Raw genomic sequence first — 16,684 nt, forward strand, 5'->3', positions numbered from 1 at the left:
TGACAAAAAATTACATTGAATTTAATGTTTGATACTAAGAAAATGTGTTGAATATTATGCTACCAATCACAATTAAAGCATACAAACATGGATGCAAAAAGATAAGGGGTAATGCTAATGGACAAGAAACACCTGTTTGTGTTGATGATCGCGCTTGATTTGAAAAGTGAATGAGAGAAAAATTCCATGAAGGTCCAAATCCTAACCACAGCAACACGGTCCTGTACACACGAGGAAACACAAAGAATACCTCTAGGAGGCACATCAGTGGGAAAAGGTACTTTGCTAATCACTAAACTCTAAAACAAAAACACTCCTATCATACTACTCTTACCTACCCTCCATCACTCGAGTGATGAGGATCAAAGGTGTTTTATGACATAGGTTTCTGTTTCAGTGTAGCGGATGTGAATGTGTAGGTCTGGGTCAATGTTTGACTTTTATTGTGCATACTCGTTTACTAATTGATCTTGCTCTTTATTATTTTTGTTTTTTTTAGTATAAGTCTTTATATATACATTCCCTAAGATTGGGAGATTGAGAGGTCAGGGAGAAAGGTTGAGAGGGAAGTGAGTGAATGATGACTGCCAGCAAACACTCCCCCTTCCTTGGGTAGATCATACTTTTTGGAAAGATGTCGTCACCTTTTGAAACCAATTGTCCAGTTGGTAATAGGTAAGGATTTTTGCTAGTAGTTTTCTATTACCTTTGGTGCCACGTCGAGTTGCAAGGGTGGTAAGGTACTCTCCCAGGATCAAACATGAAGTGGTTCATCAAGTGATTCTTGAACACTGAGAGGTGTGATTCTTTTGTAGATTCATGGAGATCCACTATTGTAGGTGGAGGCTGTGGAGAAGCTTTTACCTCTATGGATGCATTACATGAGGAGCTAGAAGCTTCATGGGACTCCCCCCTTCCTAAGCTAGGTGGAACAAATCGTTCTTTCTTTGGTACCCAAACTAGCTCTGGAGCGGGTGTGTAGCATTCAGTGATTTTTTTCTTTCCATGATCATCAATTCGTTTTGGAGCTACAAGATTGTGCGCACGTGGGTCATGTGACATGTAAGAACACAATCTACGTTTTGGCACCCAGATTTGATCATTTCCTTGATAGTAGCCTTGGGCTTCCAATAGTCTTTTAGGAATCCACTGCCACGTTTCCTTACATTTCGTGGAGCGAGTGGTACGTTTCTTCCAAGGCTTCTCTTTTTTAGCATCAGCCATGGTCACTAAAGAAGCTTTAGGGACCCACTTGTATGTTTTCTTCATTATATTAGGATGAGTCTTGTCAAAAGCTATATGCATTGCTTGTAGCATATTTAAGGGTACGGGCATTTCATCCCCCTCAAGTGTTACCCAGGTCGTCCCTCTGTTTCCCCAAGTGTCTATGGTTGCTGCTAGGTGGACCCAATCCACATTGTCCGACTCAATCATCCCAGGTAGTACATCCATATAAGGAGAATCTTCCCCAACATCAATGTCAGCTTTACATTTGTAACAATACTGCAATGGGGCTGAGTGAACTGTTGTGTCAGATCTATGATCAATTATAAACATGTTTCCTAGAGGATGTGCTTGACCAGTTACAAGATCCACTCGAATGACAGAATCTTGGAACTGCAAGTAGACATGGTTTTTAGACCAGTCATGCATCATTTTTGCTTCCCTCATGAAAGGACGTCCTAAGATCATCTCCGATGCCATAGTGTGTTTGGAGAAATCCATAACAATAAAGGTAACTCTTATTTTATGTCCAAAGACCAAGCTTGATCTTGAGATCTTCTAGCATCCCAATAGGTTTAACAATAGACCCATTGGCCATCTTCACTACTATGGTTGTGGTCCCAAGGCGAGGTCTTCCCATAGTTTCCCATCAATTTTTAGTCACAATGCTAACCCCAGTGCCACCATCAAGGATTCCCTTCACAGTTAATCCCTTAGTAGTGATTGGTATGGTCGCATTGGATTCATCACCCTCAAAGTATTGTCCCAACTTGTTAACAGGTATTTCTATAACAAGGTTCTCATCTAGGTTGGGTTGTGGATCTAAGTGTTCCTCCTCTATTGGCATCTCCCCAACCCTATCCATCTGTGCAAATTGTGGTAGCCCAAACTTTAGTTCTCCATTGAGGAAGGCTCGAAGAGCTGAGACTAGCTCAGGGTCTTTATATCGTTTGGACATAATGGTGGTTCTAACTTCTGAAGACATGAAATCCATCAATTTGGCAATGTTTAACGACACCTTTTGGACCTCAGTCCCTTGACGTGGGAATATGGGATCTCCATTTTTTTCAATAGTATCAAGTAGTCCCTCTATAAACATTCTTTCCATCAAGAAGTGAGTACGCCCACTTTCCCATGACTTTACGTCACTTTCTTCTTGGATGACACTAGGTATGGCTAAGGGTCTATGGACTTGGTGAGGTTGTTGTTGCGTAGGGAACACGGTGTCTGTAATCTTGATGTGCCTAGGTGCTGGCTCTAGATCCCTTTGGGTATCTTCTACCAAACTCCTTAATTGCTTGACTCGCTCAATCTCCTCTATACAGTTTGGATAAGTTCCTATCTTGTTCTTGGATCCTGGCCATTGTGGCTCATGAAGATCTTCCTTGTTGTTTTATATCTTAGTGGTTGTTTTGGTCTCCGTGGTTTCACCTGAATCAGAATCTTCTTCAGCGTCGTTTATATATACGTCACCAGTCCCTATGTTGGTCTTTGAATTGGGGTCTGACTTCGCTTCTTTTTGCGATCTCTTCCTTCGTGTTTTCTTCTTTTTCTGAGATTGGGCAATTGATGCCGTGTCTCTTTCCTCAAGAATATAATTTTGTTTTTGGAGCATCGATCGTGTGAGTACGTTTACTGGTACCACAGGTGTACTTGGTGATGGCTCCTCGGTAGCTTCAATCAAGTTTAATGCCTTGATCTTCGGTGCATTTGGATTATTTGGACATTGGGAAATCAAATGATCTATGCCACATCGATTACACATGAGTATTGGCATTGTAGACGTGCTCGCTTGATTGGTTTGCATTAGTGTGGCATTCTTCTGTAGCCTAATAGGACACTCGGCTACACGATGTGGGCCTCCACACTCATAGCATTGGAGAGGTGGTCTCTTAGCATTGTAATTGATATTTTGGCCTCTTGCCGCAAGAGCAGCTACTTGATATACAGGTTTGACTTGTCCCCAATAGTCCTCTATGTTACTAGTATTGTGGACTTTCTTCAAGTACATCCATCCCATATGCAATATTAGGATTTATATCTTACTCACAGCCTTCCAAACAAGAAATAGATGACTCACAACCCACTTGATTCACAGAAGTGATTCTCGGATGTGGTGGTTGCGGTCCTAGCATTGGAGGTGGTAAGGATGTTGTTTGAACAACATTTTGGACCCTAGGGACCATATGTTGTGCTGTTTGTTCAAGAGGTGGGACCGGCATCAATGCAGGCACTCGAGGTGTGTTTGTTCATGCTAAGGTTGGTCTATTGGCCATCGCGCGCTTAAATACTATACAATCCTTAGCTTGATGACCATACCTTCCACATGCATTGCAATTCCCATTGAATTTTACTCTAAAAGTAGGGCATTCACTGGTAGTATGCGGTCCATAGCATATTGAGCACCATTGTTGCTCCCTTCTTGGATACATATGATTGTTTTGCAGAGCACGATTGTCTCTAAGACTCTCTTGAATAGCCTTGGTGAGATCTGCTAAAGTCATCTCAGATATCTTTGGCTCCTTAGCAATAGGCTTTAGGGTCATTGGCTGATTCCCTGATGCTTGCGAGCTCATAGATTTAGGCTCAACAGATACTCTTTCTCCTTGAATCATTAAATTATCTTCCAGTTGGATCACATTGGTGGTGACTGCTTCCCAAGTGGTGATACCTCTAATGACTAAGCCACTGTAGATATTGTTAAGTATGGAGCCTGATTTACCCTTGTAATTATTTGTGGTAAAAGCGCAAATTTGTAAGGCCCCCATTATGAGGAGAAGCCATCGTGCTTGAAGGAAAATCACTCACCGGAAACCAAAATTTTCACGGACAAGAATCAGGGGCAACTTTAGAGGCCTCGGGGGCGGAGGCTCTCGAGACTTCTTTTTTTCGCCGGAATACTATGACCGGCCGGCGGCCGGAAAGTGGTCGGAAAACAACCGGTCGGTTGGCCGGTGGTCGGAAGTCAATGGCCAGTGGCCAAATTCAAAAGCGGACTTGTCTTCTCAAGGGCGGCCACACATGGGCGGATTGGAGGGTCCGATTTGGACTTATTCGCACAAGGGCGGCTACACATGGCTGTCTCTCATAAGAGAGGGCAACCTTTTTGGCCTATAAAAGGAGGCCATTTCTACACACATTTCATAGTGTGAATTTGATGCAACAAGGTGAGTGTGAGGTGGTGAGAGTGAAGCAAGGCGGGAGCTCTATCAAGGGTTTAATCCCTTTGTAAACTACTTCTTCTTTTGAAGTGCTAAAGCCATTGAGTGGCTGTTTTCCCGTGGACGTAGCCCACATTGGGTGAACCACGTATATCATGTGTACTCTCTCTCTCTCTCTCTCTCTCTCTCTCTCTCTCTCTCTCTCTCTCTCTACTCTATAATCTCTTGTGTGTGAAATCTATCTCTCTCCATTAAGTAATCTACTCAAAAATCTATTTAGCTACGCCTTATTTTCTAACAGATATCTTCATGCCATAATCCCCTAATGAATCTATCAAGCAATTGGTTATTGTTGAAGTGCTCATTTGGATTACAACAAGAATTCAAATGCTTCAAGTGACTAATAAAGTCTCTCACCGACTCTCCTTCCTCTCGTTGGGCTTTCTTGAGCTGAGAGGCTACACCCCAAACTACTCCCTCTCATATGTATTCTTTCAAGAAGAGTCTCCTAAGAGTAGGGTAAATCGTTTTTTCTTCCACCCTTAGGGTTCTATACCAATCCCCAGCCTTTCCACTTAAGGTTAGGCTTAAAGCATTTCTCTTATGCAAGTCATTGTGTTCTCCTACAAAATCGCATATTTGTCCAAACACTTCGATATGCTTTCTCATATCCCCGTCTCCACTAAATTTTTGTGTGAGTTTGGCTATTTGTACTGCCTTACTTCTAAGCTCTCTATCAGGCATGTTACGCATATTCTCAGCAATAGATCAACCAATAGCTTGAGCAAATGTTGCCAAGTCACCTAAGTGAGCAGGAACCGTGGGTGGAGGCGCTCCAGAGACTACATGTGGAGTAGGTATTGGCATTGGGCTTGGCGCATAGGAAGCCCTTGGGTTCCATGTTTGGTACGGTGTTGTGCCATGTGGCGGTCCAAAGTTCATATGGGTGGCCCTAGGCATAGCAGACGTCGTATGTGACATGCTAATGCTAGCCGGTATAGTCCCATGGAAATAAGAACTTGGGTGTTGTGGTTGTGGAGCATAGGTTGTTGAAACAATGGGAGGGGTAGGGACTACATCAGTGCGATGACCCATGGGTGTATACGATTGGTACACACTTGTAGGTACTATTGCAGGCATTGAGCTACCATGTAGTGGTGCTTTACTAACAAATGAGGTCCATGGCGTGTTTCTTGGCATGCCCATCATTGGGGTAGGCATGGTAGCCGTGGTGTCATCAAGGGAAAGATGAGCTAGACTTGGAAAGGTGAAGCTATCACTTGTAGGCTCAGATTGCACTGAGACCCCTGAAGAAACAACATATGAGGGATCCATAGGACTTACCGAGGGAGTCTCCATTTGCAATAAGGTCGGTTGTTTAGCCTTCCCCGTATCCAAGAATCTCATGAGACCCGTTGAAGGCATGTTGATCCCCTTGTTCTGTCTCTCCAACTCAATAACCCTATGGATGACCTCACAAACTCTTTGTTGTTCATCCTCCACACTTATAGCACCCATTGTGGATTGTAGGACATCTAACCAACCCACGTGATAGGTGTGACCTGTGTATAGGTCGGTCAGAGTTTCTGTTTGTAGTTCGTACTCCCAGTTCTCATTTAAGAACGCTCCATCTAGGATTGAGGTGCTAGGTGTGTCCTTTGAGCTAGGTGCAATGTTGCTTTCTAGGGGTTTTCCCTTAGCAATTGATAAGTTAGGAGCACTCAATTGCACTCCTAGCAAGGATATTGACATAGGAGCTTTTGATTTTAACTCTCTTCGTTGCTCCGCCTTGTGTAAGTTCTCGATTTCCTTTTCCCTTGCTGCAAGGATATAGTGCTCAACCTCTTGCACTTCGGCAAGGCTTCTACCATCAGGTAATATGACCTCGAAGGGAAATAACTCTGAAGAGTCGGGAGGTGCAGTGAATGAAGTATTCACGTGCACATTCTCTAAGGGCATAGGATCTACGTTGGTCATGAATGGAGAATTTACTTCCCCACCCCCCTCATTTACATCATTAGCTCCATGTTCGGAGTGAGGGGCTCTACTAAAGGTTTCTTTCAACTAGCTAAGCACGCTCGGCCCGGATCGTGGACCCATGGCATGCATGTCTTGGCTTGAGCTATCGAGATTAGGCATTGGAAAACCCTCCATGACGTCGTAGTCAGAGGAAGAGTCACTAGCCGCTATGTTCGGGTCTTGGTTTGTACTACCTTGGGTCCCCGCCGAGGGCCCAGAACCTAAGGTAGGTGAAATTCTCTCTAGTTGCTCCGTCTCTAGCACACGACTAGAGCACAGATGCATGTGCCTTTGGCAACCTACAAGCGTCGGTGAATAACCTCGAAGGTTAACCGCTTACTTTTTAAGCATCCTATTTCACTCGTGTTTTGTACGTTTTTTAATATTTTTGAATGATAGATTTTTTTTATTTCAGTGTGTGATAACTCAAAACGAGCGTATCACTCAGAGGGTCGCGGTGTACTTTACAGCACAACGTTCGGTCACCTGAAGCTCCGTTGGTCCTCAAAAAAGTCGATTGTTAGCTACGTGTGAAGCTAAAATTTTTAATTTTAATGGGCGATAGATGCCTAAGCCTGAGCGTGAGCTTGGGCTTGGGTCTGGGAGATATTCTCGATCCCGGTCCTACCTTTAAAATTTTATTTTATTTTATTTTTAAAAATTTTATTTTTTTTAAATTTTAAAGGATAAGGTAGCTGCGGCCTGCGCGAGAGCACACACACACTCTACCTACCTACTTCCAACTAATACACCTACTGTTATACACTAACACACTCTATTAGCTCTTACAGATCTACTTCCTACTTACTTTACATTACATTACACAGAACTAACAACCTTAATACTAACACCTTACACAGAGAAAACACGGTAATCTTTCAAAACTTCATTAACAAAAAAATACACAGTAGTAACACAAAATCCTTCTTCTCAACACACACACCCTCCTTTCTTACCTTTCCTACAATTGAAATTGCACCACAAAAGAAGCATAGAGTGCCATTCAAGCTTAGTGTATGGCATTCCCGGGCAGCGGCGCCAAAAATGTGCGCTTATGTCGCCCATGTCAATGCAAGGAACCTTTCGATACACTGTGTGCGAGCCACAAATGGCTCCAAGCACACAACAAGCCTAAACTAATAAGCTCAAAGATGGAGATGGTGTGTCACTCACCGCTCTACGCTTCCTGTCGTGGAGGTTCCTCGCCGCAAAGAAGAGGGAGACGCCGCTACGTCGCGCTCAACCGTCTCGCCGCCGTCGTGCCGCCGCAATGCTCAATCGCACTCTCTCTCTCTCTCTCTCTCTCTCTCTCTCTCTCTCTCTCTCTCTCTCTCGCATACACATACACACACACAAGGAGATGAAGAAGAAGAAGATGGAGATGGAGCAAGAGAACTCTTCAATTGCACAAATGAGAGAATAAGTGAATTTTAGGTTTAGTTGACTTTTATATGAGCTCACCCTGTTCACACTTGGGCGCCCATGCTTAGCCAACTAATCCCAGTTAGAGTGCACCTCTCATCGGCGATCACTCTTATCCTTTTCCTATTGGACCGACAAGCCCGGTACATGACTCTACCAAATAAATAATACGGCGTCCATTGTAGGTGATAGGAATGTGCGTCAGGGTTAACAAATTGCCTATGAATTGAGTTTTGTTATTTCACATCACTCAAAATAGAGAGCTTGCTAGGATTCAATGGCTTAAGTTATATTTTTGCAAGTGTTTTATCCATTTACGTAAAATCCACAAGCTCAATATTGAAACTAAATAATCTAATCAAAAGCGCGCAGATGAATTTCTAGCCATATTTTTCAAATGGTGCTTTTCAAATATCAACATTTGTAAGATAGTGAACAAAACTTAACCACGTGCTCAAAGAAGAATGCAACTATAATTAGAAGATGTAAACAAGGTTGCAGATACATAAGACATTTGATTAGTCATCTTAGGTGTACGCCATTGCTTACCTCGTCTAGTCATGGGGACAAATTAGTTTTGACCTTATGGTCAAATTCTTTTACTATGCTCAATTCCAACTATCATTTCTTTAAAACATCTCCTTCTCACCATCATCAACTTATGTGTTTACTAACCAAAAAACTCACTCATAGGTTTTGAACATGTGGAAAAACACACTCACTTAGTTTTGACCATGTGGAGAGAGTAGTCACACTTGAAAAAGAAAACACGCTCACCTAGGTTTTGACCATGACATGGAGAGAGTAGTCATAGTTCAAAAAGAGTGGTCAAAACATAGGTGAGAAAGTTTTCACCACATGTTGATACGCTAAGCAAGTGCATTTTTAAATGCTAAAACCTCACAAGGGACACTTTTCCCCACACATTTAAAATCAATACATGAGTTCGTTCTATCCACCTGGTCAAAACCTAAGTGAGCAAGTTTTTTTCGCACGTTGGAGAGGGGGAATGGAGAACACACCCGACACACAAACAGCTGCCCCTATATAGCTCAGGGTATTCACAGCACCCCTGTCTCGAAAAAACCTTCAAAACAAGCAACTCACGCTAGCAGGGCCTTGCCTGCACTTCGCCCAATGCACACACGACCTTCACAGTTGCTAGACATCGATCACACTAATCTTGCCCGCTTCCAGCTCTTCCACAACTCAACACCTCTCTCTCTTTCTCTCACACACACACGGGGGGGGGGGCACACTCTCACACACACTAGCACCACACACCCTAGAGACGAGCAAAGAAGAAAGGGAGGAAGGGGACAAAGATGACACTAAAAAATCGGCAATGATAGCTTCCCTTGCAATGAAAAAACACCATGTACAACATCCATGTAGTCTACTCTAGGCCGCACCATAGCCTTCACCAATTCGTAAAGAGGGTCACAAACCTCCCTCGCAAGCTCGATTCCATCGGCACACCCCTCGATGGAAAAATTCACCACTAGCTTCGCATCGGCGGCAACTCCGCATCATGGTAGCCCTCGCTGGCTGCCTTCTCTGCAAAACGCTTGTCCTTTCGAGCTGCTTTACGGTGATTCACAATCTTGTGCGGCTTCTACTCCTTGAGCACTCGAAGCTCCCTCCTTTCTCTCCCTTTCTCTTGCCAAAAGAAAAGCTCTTCCTTCCTCGAAGGTGAAAGCACTTCCTACTCGGTCGAAACTCACTAAACGCATTAATTTTCCTGATTCGATTCCTTAAGGGAATCTTTCAAGTCAAACAAAAACTCATGGGGACCGATTCCTGCCAGGGTACTTGGTAGCAACCTCACCCTATGCAACACCGCGACTTCACTGTCTGGGACATCCCCCCCCCCCTCTTGCTATCGTCCGCCTCGTCCTACATCCCCAGCCTTGCGTGCGTCAATCCTCCCACACGTGTAGGTCCGGACTCAAAGCAGCAAAAAAGACAAACAGGCATGCATGTCCAGTCCTTGCGGTTCATTCCCTTGGGACGAGATCCTCCGTCATCTCCCTTGGTCTATCTTCGTATCCTCCCCGTGCAAGCAATTTTGTTGCGTGAGGCGGTAGCGCACCAACAGCTCCAAGAGAGAGATAATGTCTCTCCTCCTGCCTGCGCACAACCAGCGAGACAACAGGACCTTACACACACACACACACACACACACACACACATGTGTGATGTCCTGTTGCTACGCATGTCAAGCCGCTCAAATACACCTTTGTGTTTGCTTATGGACAAGAAAAATATATGCAATGTGTCGTGCGCCAGCCTCCTGTCCGGCCACCTGTAACCCCCTTTCCCTCCAAAACAAAAAAAATAAAGGCATGCACGCACTGCAGTGCTGGGGAAAAAATCATTTTTCCAAACATACAAAATTCCTTTCCTTGAACTTGCCAAGCGGAAATTTTAGAAAGTCATAAATTTTTTTGGGTTTTCGCATTATTTTCCTTTATTTTGGGGTGGAATTTCTCCTTTTCCCTTTGCTCTTAACCGGCATTTTTGAAATAAAAATGGCACAACATTAAGCTGGACACATTTTTCCCGAATATTGACACGTTGATCCCTAGTTTCCTATTCGCACTAACATTCTTAGCTTTGCTCCAACCACTTGTCGTGCCACATGTAACCAACCCCCCCCCCCCCCCCCCCCCCACCAAACAAATCTCTCTCTCTCTTTCTCTCTCCTCCATGTAGCCTCATTCCCCTTTTTTGCTCAAAAGACTTCTTGTCCCTTTCGGCTCTAATCTTTTTCCTTTAGTTTTTCAAATGGTGTCGTCTTATGATTTCCTCAAAACTAATGAATCCAAAATTAGAGAGACAGAGACAACATTAATATGACACGATCCATAAGACAGAGCATGATGGTTGGCTTCTGTACGCAAAGCAAAAGACAGTGCGACATCGATGATGATGAAACTCAACTCGTCCTCATGTTTTGATTGGCACCTTCACTCACCCCAGGCTTCCTTGGTTGCCATTCACAACACCTCCCATGTCCTTTGGATCATGCACAACCCTTGTCATGTTCCTTGCTCCCGCAACTCCCCCTCTCCATGGTCTCTCTCCATTTGTGCTATCAGACATCTCTTGCGCTCTCGCCTGCCCATCGAGCGCCTTATGCACTTCCAAACACACAATACCCTATTACCATCCTTTTAAAAAATCAACAAATATATCATCTTTGGAAAAAACTCGACACTTGGAATTCTCGGTACTAAATTCAAGAAAAACAAGCAATTGGTTAGACTACAATTCCAAAAAAAGAAAGAGTTTTCTTACACCTACTTAACTCAAAAGCAATACTTAACTCAAAAGCAAAACTTAACTTTTTTTTAAGACTTTTTACTCTTTAAACCCATAGGGATCCACGCAAGATTCCCTTGAATAAGTCCCAAAACCAAATTGGCTGGGCCGTCCCAAAAATCAACCCCCCCAAGCAATAGCGCAATAGCATCTTAGCTCTCTCTCTCTCTCTCTCTCTCTCTCTCTCTCTCTCTCTCTCTCTCTCAAAAAGCCTTTTTTTGGCCTGCCCAAAAGGTAAGGCTATAGCATTGCCTTCTCTTTTTGCTAACTAAAATAGAAAAGGAAAAATGTTGAGTTGTATTTTCAAGCATTTTTTGACATGTCAAAAATGTTGATTGGTTGAAATAAGATAGTGGAGACTCATTGAAATGAATTGTGTAAATGTAATAATGAACATGTCTTGAGTTTTGAAATATGAAATGAACTCTCCTATATCAAGGAAAAGATTTTGGGTTGCGCAATGGAGGCTCCACAAATCCCAAAAGTCACCTGTTCATTTTGAAATTTGTGTTACCCACCTTATTTGGTTCACCCCTTGAAACTTGAGGTAAGATACTAAAGTTCACATTTTTGTTAGTTAAAACTTTATGGAAGGAATTGATCATTTAGGGCTTTAACTTTTAAAGATTTTTTATTTTTATTTTTTGAGATTTTAAAGCTAAGTTTAGAACTTAAAGATGTAGAACTATTAAAGTAAAGTTTCCAATGATCCAATGAGGATCTAGAGTTTTTTTTTATTAGAAAGTAAAACTTTAAATTAAAGAAAGTAAAAATGTTACATGGATCCACAAGTATGGAGAGGGTCACCCCGAGACGCTAGAGTTTTAGCGTTACATGTTAAATAATAAAGCCTTAGAGGCTCCACAAATCCCAAGAGTCACCTTTTCATTTTGAAATTTGTGTTACCCACTTTATTTGGTTCACCCCTTGAAACTTGAGGTAATAGACTAAAGTTCACATTTTTGTTAGTTAAAACTTTATGGAAGGAATTTATCATTTAGGGCTTTAACCTTTAAAGATTTTTTATTTTTATTTTTTGAGATTTTAAAGCTAAGTTTAGAACTTAAAGATGTAGAACTTTTAAAGTAAAGTTTCCAATGATCCAATGAGGATCTAGAGTTTTTTTTAATTAGAAGATAAAATTTTGAATTAAAGAAAGTGAAAATGTTACATGGATCCACAAGTAAGGGGAGGGTCACCCCGAGAAGCTAGAGTTTTAGGATTTAGAACTTTAAAGCTCTTAAAGTGAGATTTACAACTTAAAGATCTATAGTTTTAAATTTGTAAAAAGAGTTCTAGAGCTTCAAAATGTAGAATTTTTAAAGTGGGGTGTAGAGTATAAGGATCTAAAGCTTAGGGTGTATCTTAAGGGTGCTTTTTTAATTCAATTCTATGTGCACGCTTTTGTTTTTAAAAAAAAAAAGCTTAGGGATGTAATGATTTTAAAGTGAGATCTAACCTCAGATCAAGGCCTAAAATTGACGCCTACTTTTTTTGTCAAGGGTTATTTTGCTTATCAAAACAATCTCAAAATTGCATGTCATTTTTTGTATTTATATCTTTAAGTTAACGTTATATATGACAAATTATATAAGTTGATTGCATTACACAAAGCATATGAAAGGGGGCTTGAAAAATTGGATGTCGAAAAGAAATTTTTATCATGCCTGCCTTGTGATTTTATCACTTGTTGTCTTGGGGAAAAATAGTTTTGGTTTTCATTAGGAAAAATGATTGAAACTCTTTACTGAAGGTGATAAGTGGGAGATATGTATGTGCATCTTGTTCTTTATTAGAGCATGGTCACGTGAGGCTTAGTTCTCACTAAGCTTCGACAGCTACTGACAGCAGCACAGAGCGTCCACCGCCGGCAGCAGGTAGAGAGAGAAAGGGCAAGGCGCAGGTAGGAGAGAGAGAGAGAGAGAGAGAGAGAGAGAGAGAAAGAGTTGATCGGGAGTACACCAGCATAATTTTGTGACTATGCCTAAATAGGCATAGTTGGCGTACTAAGCCGGTGAGAAGCTTTGGAAAGCTGTCATGCGTCAGGGCCTGTCGGCTGATCTACAGAGAACTAAGCCTCGCCTCGCGTGACCATAGCCTTATTGTAAATTTCCACCTTGAGTTATGATTGCCAGTTCTGATGTCCTTGAGAGGAAGTGGTGTGTAATTATGGGCGTGTCCGCACGACGCGGGTATTGAGGATCCTCTGCAGCTCAGCTTCCTGCACTCTTCCAATTGACGCGCCTCGCAGCCTGCTGCATTGCTGCACGTAAGACTTGGAAATAGACTTTCCAGGACACTACGTGCACTAGTTAATTCCATCGTCATCATCATCGTGAGGCAGATCCACTTTAGACTCCCCAATAATCCCTCCTGCCAAGATGAAGAGATCTCTCAGCTCTGGTGACATCAACCCTCCAAGCACTCCCACAGCATCTTCGAGCTTGCAGATCAAAACTCACACAAGCTCCCTCCAATTGCAGCATCGGCCTCAAATCACCTTCCCGCCGATGACAACAAGGTGCTTACTACAGATGTAGTTGTGTCCTTGGAGTCAAATCTGCATGACATAGAGCCTCACTTAACCAAATTCCCCTTGCCTGTGGATTCAGAATACAAGGCCAAGAGGATCAAGCTCTTCTCCTTGGCTAAACCATATTTGAGGAGTTTCCATATCTCCTAGTTCTCCTTCTTTGTATGTTTTGTATCTAGTTTTGTAGCAGGCCCTCTACTACCCGTGATATCTCAATCTCCCAAAGGAGGAGGTTGGGAAAGCGGGGATTGCATCAGTGTGTGGCTCCATTGCATCACAACTTGTCATGGGATTCGCTGTGATATGGTGGCACCGAGATATGCAGGTGCATGTGCTATATTGTTGACGGCACCAGCCATCTTCTACATGGCAACAGTGTCCACTGCAACAGGCTTCATTTTGTGCAGGTATTTTCCTATATTTTCTTGCTCGAATCAAAATTGTGTGAATTCGCTCATGCTACAACTTAACACCTTCATATAAGCACATGAAGCAAGATAGCTTCCATTCAACTCTATGGCAAATTTAAAGATTTCATGCAAATGTAGGTTCTTCATCGGGTTCTCGCTTGCAACATTTGTGACATTTCATTTCTAGATGGCCTCCATCTTCAGTGCACCAATCGTTGGTCTTACCATAGGGATCACAATTGGGTGTGGAAACTTGGGGGGTGGCGCTGCACAGCTCCTTATTCCTGTTCTCTTCGATCTGATTGCAAGTCCAAGATTTATTAGTTCACCAGATTTCAATATAGCCTAGCGCTTATCGTTTTTCATCCCGGGTATCGTGCAAGTCGTAATAGGGATCAATATGCTTACCTGCACCCAAGACACTCCGCTCGGAAACTACTACCAACGCCGAAGAAAGGGCAATCGCATCAAACACAACTATGTCAAGGTACACATTACCAATCTGAATAGCTTTCTAGATGGTTGGCTTAAGGGAATGACTTATGTAAATGCCTCTCCCATATGGCGCTACTCCTTATATATTATGTTGGTCATCTATACCTGATCTGCTTATGACCACCTTCCAAATCTGCCGGTGGATGTGCAAGCATGTCTTATGGATCTGACTGCACTCGCATATTAATGGCGCTTTCAGATCAATTGATAGCATGATCTTATCCTGATTTTTTGTTGCGCCCATAACAGGTCATTATTAACGGGGTGAAGAACTACAGGACGTGGGTGCTCGGCATGATACATGGGTTCTGTTTTGGTGTGGAGCTAATAATACACAATGTGATAGCAGAGTACTTTTTCGACAAGTTCAAGCTAACATTATTTGTAGCTGGTGTGATGGCCTCCATCTTTGGACTTGCCAATTATGTGACAAGGCCGCGCTCTCCGATTTCGTAGCTCAAAGGTTTGGTATGAGGGGGCGCTTGTGGGTTCGCTCCTTTGAGGAAGCTTCATTTCCTCGTTCATCTCAGCATTGCTCCCTGTTTTATGTGCATCAGTTGTGACATTCACAAAGAATGGAGCATTTACATGATCTCTGGGTGTTTTAATATGTTTTGATGTATAGATTATGTTCTTGGAGGCATCATCAGAGCTGGTTTCAAATGATTGTTGGCATCTGCAGATTCGACCTGACAGACAGACTTTATTTTGAAGTGCAACTTGGCCTAAAGAAGTCAAAAAGTTAGCCAGGCAATTTCTACAAAATCCTTACAAAGTATGTTACGGGTTTTTGTTCAAACTCCTCATAGAGTGGGTAATTTCTGATTGTTCTGGCTCTATTCTTGAAATATTTGTCCAATCGTGCTGGGCCCTGGCACTAGTTTTGGCACTAATCCTGAAGCTTTTGTTGTGACGAGGACAAGCCTTGTCTTTGTGCATATGCTAAGTTCTGACTTGGTTGATGAATAAATGCCTATCCCAAATAGGCATGCATTTAGGTAGTGAAGCGAGATATAGACCTTGCTGGCCTCCACCAATAGTTATTGTGGTTGAGTCACAACTGACAATTATATCAAGGAGACCATTATAGATAATAGGACACAATAATGCACTAAAGATGGGCTAGATTCGAGGTAACGTGATAGCAAGTACTCAATGATAGTTTGAAGGACTTGGTACCAAATACACACAAGAAACCATTTTTGAAAGGTCCCGGTCGGTTGATGAGTTCTAGGTGGAGGTTTCCTTACGAGGTCAATATGGCAAATACATTTTTGAGGGGACTTGAAATGGTTGACAAAACACGGGGCTGAGGTTCCCTTGTGAGAGTGGCCAAACTTGATAAGGGATTTACTATCACTGTGCATTGTACAACACAAGAGAAGGACGGGTCTACAAGAATCACCAACAAAAGTGATGCTATTAATCACTATAACCTAGTGGGCATTGGACTTTTGTGCAAGAAAAATAACGCTTCCTAAAAGAGCTTTTGTGTGTGATCAATATACACTACTATTCCCTAGACACCATCATCAAAGGTAAAGGGACCTCAAGCTATTGTTAAAAAAATTATTCATAGAAAACCATGGTTTAGTGTATAGATGGCTAGAGAGAGAGAGAGAGAGATTTGCGCAGAAGACATGACGGGATGGGGGGGACTACATGGAAATGGTGATGGCATTAGGGGTGTTGTTTTGCCTGTTATTTTGGACATTCCCAAGGAATCTCTCACACAAATTAATTAATTTCTCCATCGTGAGTGAATAGAGCAAATGGTTCAAATTTTGTATTTAAGTATTTAATTTACTTATTTGGCATTACTAAAAGTAGGTGGTTCAAATTTTGTATTTTAGGTATTTACTTTACTTATTTGCAATTACTAAAAGGTATTCCTATAATTTTATATTTTAGGTACTTAATATACTTGTTTGGCATTACTAAAAGTAGGCGCCTCAAATTTTGTATTTTAGGCATTTACTTTACTTATTTGGCATTACTAAAAGGTATTCCTACCTCAAAGAAAGATTCCTTTAAACTCTTTGGCATCGGGGTTCAACATCTACAAGTTGTTCATCCATCACAAGCATGATTCTAGG

General features: G+C 42.3%; 1 pseudogene; it reads left to right on the forward strand.

Moving 5' to 3' along the window:
* The window catches only part of LOC147439827 (high affinity nitrate transporter 2.5-like), a 47,003-nt pseudogene extending 31,852 nt beyond the window's left edge, over positions 1-15,151 (forward strand).
* The last annotated feature ends 1,533 nt before the right edge of the window (positions 15,152-16,684 follow it).

Source organism: Adiantum capillus-veneris, chromosome 16 (assembly GCF_014529385.1).
Source record: "Adiantum capillus-veneris isolate H3 chromosome 16, ASM1452938v2, whole genome shotgun sequence".
Classification (NCBI taxonomy): domain Eukaryota; kingdom Viridiplantae; phylum Streptophyta; class Polypodiopsida; order Polypodiales; family Pteridaceae; genus Adiantum; species Adiantum capillus-veneris.